At 44.1% G+C, this 3,464-nt stretch overlaps 1 non-coding gene across 1 annotated transcript; it reads right to left on the minus strand.

Annotated features, from left to right (window-relative positions):
* Nucleotides 1-203: 203 nt before the first annotated feature.
* On the minus strand, nucleotides 204-276 carry TRNAW-CCA (transfer RNA tryptophan (anticodon CCA)). Its single transcript has one exon. It is a non-coding gene; the product is annotated as a tRNA-Trp (tRNA).
* Between the last annotated feature and the right edge of the window lie 3,188 nt (nucleotides 277-3,464).

Genomic DNA, 3,464 nt, shown 5'->3' on the forward strand with positions numbered 1-3,464 from the left:
GGCTGCCGTCTATGGGGTTGTACAGAGTCGGACACGACTGAAGTGACTTAGCAGCAGCAGCAGCAGCATAGTGTTTTGTGAAGTCACTCAGTCGTGTCCGACTCTTTTCCACCCCGTGGGCTGTAGCCTACCAGGCTTCTCCGTGCATAGGATTCTCCAGGCAAGAATACTGGAGTGGGTTACCATTTCCTTCTCCAGGGGATCTTCCTGACCCAGGGATCGAACCCAGGTCTCCTGCATTGGAGGCAGACGCTTTAACCTCTGAGCCACCAGGGAAGCCCAGAATCCTGGAGTGGGGAGCCTTTCCCTTCTCCAGGGGATCTTCCCAACCCAGGGATCGAAGCCAGGTCTCCCACATTGCAGGCAGATTCTTTACCAGCTGAGCCACCATCTTATATTCTTTTGATAAATTGACCACTTTATCACTCAGTGATGAACTTCTTTATCCCTGTGACAATTTTTGACTATTTTGTCTAAGTATAGCACCCCCGCTCTCTTGTGGTTACAATTTGCCTTGAATATCTTTTTCCATTCCTTTACTTTCATGTGTGTCTTTAATATTAAAGTGAATTTCTCTCTCTTTTTTTTAAAATACGTATGTGACTGAGCTGGGTCTTAGTCTGGCACTGGGGGTCTTTGCTCTTTAGCTGTTGCCTGTGGGATCTAGCTCCCTGACCAGGAATTGAACCTGAACCCTCTGCATTGGGAGTGCAGGGTCTTATCCACTGGGCCACCAAGGAAGTCCCTAAAGTGAGTCTCTTACAGGTAGCATATACCTGGATCTTTTAAAAAAATCCATTCAGCCATGCTATGTCTTTTGATTAAGAATTAATCCATTTACGTTTAAAGCAATTATTTATAGATAAAGCCTTACTACTGCCGTTTTATTGTTTTCTGATTATTTTGTAGTTTAAAGTTCATTCTTTCTTGCTGTCTGTCTTTTTGATTTGACGACGATTTTTTGGTAGTGGCTCCTTTTCCTTTCAGGTCTGCTAATTTTGTGATCGGAGTTAGCATGAGGCTTACAGAAGTGTTTTGTTGTAACAGTTGCAGAGGTAAGGAGATGGACTTGTCCTCACATACTGAATTTGAGGCACCTGTGGGTCAGTAGATGGGGCTGTCATTGGGAGCTTCAGAGAGAGAACTGTGGTACAGTGATGGCCTAATGGTGTAATCATGACCAATAAAAATTTAACACTGGAGGCTCAACAATATTCTTGACCACAGCAGAGACAGCCGTTGATTATGAAAATGGATTTCCATCATGAGAATGATTTTTCTTATAGGTGCAGAAATAGAAAGGTCTTCTTGATCTCATGACCTTTCAAAATTGGTCTTGGCTCTAGCACTCTGCTTCATAACTGGTTGTGCCTGCCAACTGGTTCCGTGTGGTCCCTTGGTCGGGCTCATTTGTGTCACTTTGGCCAGTCTTGGTCTCCAGCCTCCATATTGATCCAGTTACTCCGGGTGTGGAACAGATTACCCCAAAACTTAGTGGCTTAGAAAATGAACATATATTTTTCTCGTGAATCTTCGGTTTGTGTGGGAATTGGTGAGATGCCTGGTGTTTACCCACTACAGCATCAGCTGGTGAAGCCCAGGGCTGGAATCTCCTAAAGGCTACTCTGTCACATATTTAGTAGTTGATGCTGGATTTGGGGCCAATCTGGAGTTGGTCTCTCGTCTGAAACACCCTCCATGTGGCCTCTCTATGTGGTTTGAGCTTTGTATAAATATTGTGGCTGGTTCCAAGGGCAAGGTGGTGGGGGGAGGAGAGAGAGAGAGGATGAGAGAGGGGGAAAAGTAGAGAGGACTGTCTCTGATGATAGCTTGGCAGGCATGCACCATTACTTGCCATGGCTTCTATTCATCGAGGCATTCACAAAGTCCCTCCCACGTTCAAAGTCAATAGATTTCCCTTTTTGACGGGAAGTGTTGTTCCCTACAATGTTGTGGAGGAGCCGTGGGACTGGAAGTGCTGCTATGGGTGTTTGGGAGGATGCATTCTGCCACACTCGTGTTTGTGGTTCCCATCATTTCCTGAACCCGCTCCCAGCCCTTCCTCTCACCTCTCCTGGCACCCGCTGGTCTCTTTCCTTCATACACTGCTGACTATGGCTCAGACTCACAGGAAGGATGGGGGTGAACGTTGTCCTTTTTTACATTCTCATGTTCAAACAAACAAAGTGATCAAAGTGACAGCATCAACTTGACAACCACCGGTGGGAAATGCCAAAGCCAAGAAAAATGTCTGCGAAGTCTGGGCCTTCCAGATTTTCTTCTCTTGTCAGCAAAAACAGTTAGATTTAGGGACTTGTAGTTAGCAGTGAGATTTAAGATGTTTGGTCACACAAATCAAAAACCACAGATCTTCTTGGGTTAACCAGGACAAATTTATGATGGAGAATTATGTGTGTTTTTTTTTTTTTAAAGACTCTGTGAGATGAGCTAAGATTCCCTCTGCCTGCAGGGTAATTTTTCCTTTCGAAATTTTAAATTTCTCATCAAGGTGAAAGGCACTGCTAGTGACCTTGTTTATGACCAAGAGAGCAATATATTTGCAAAGGGAAGTTCTTCCCAGGAAGTTAGTCTGTCCCTGACTCTTGTTGCAGAGCTGCTTTGATTTATCCACAAGCCAAACTTTCCCGAAAGTAGGGATGATTAAACTGGCCAGCTATTGAAATATGATACAAGGTAATCCTGAATGGGAGAAAATACATGACTGGGACAGTTATTCTCCACCAGCACCCGGTGACCCTGGGCCAGGGGTTTTGAGAGAATTTACAGGATGAATGGAAAAACAAAAAAGATGGATGGAAATGGAAAAAGGAAACCCCTGTTCTGAAACCATGGAAAGTCAGACAGTTTGAAGGACACTCTGAGATAAAAATGATTCCTTTGCCAGCGTTTTTCTAAGTGATTATGCAACACATGGTATAAAGCAAGTGATATATTTGTCTAAGACAGTGACCGAGCACCAGCCATGGAAACTCAAAAGTAACGGTCGTGATCATAGAACTAAAGGTGTGTCAGTTCATTCACTTGGCAAACTTTGTTGAGCACTATTTATGTTATGAGATACTGTACAAAGATCCTGCAAATACAGAGTCTAAAAGGCTGTTCTTTCCCCCTAGGAATTCATAGTTCATTAATATTGTTGTGCAACCATCACCACTGCCCATCTCCATAACTCTTCTTGTCTTGCAAAACTGAAACTCTGTATCCATTGAACAGTAACCATTCTCCACTTCCCCCACCCCCTAGAGCTTTCTTTTAGATTAGTTTTAGGGTTACAGAAAAATTGAGCAGAAAGGCCAGCAAGGTTCTATGAACTTCTCCTCCTGCATGCCATCGTTTTGAAGACACTGTAACCAGCAAATACAGTCATGTAGGGTGGACCATGCATGCTACTCAATAGCAGTGAGGATAGGTGAGCAGTCAAGATGGGTTTTGAGGACAGGTGT

This window comes from Bos mutus, chromosome 4, assembly GCF_027580195.1.
Source record: "Bos mutus isolate GX-2022 chromosome 4, NWIPB_WYAK_1.1, whole genome shotgun sequence".
NCBI lineage: Eukaryota > Metazoa > Chordata > Mammalia > Artiodactyla > Bovidae > Bos > Bos mutus.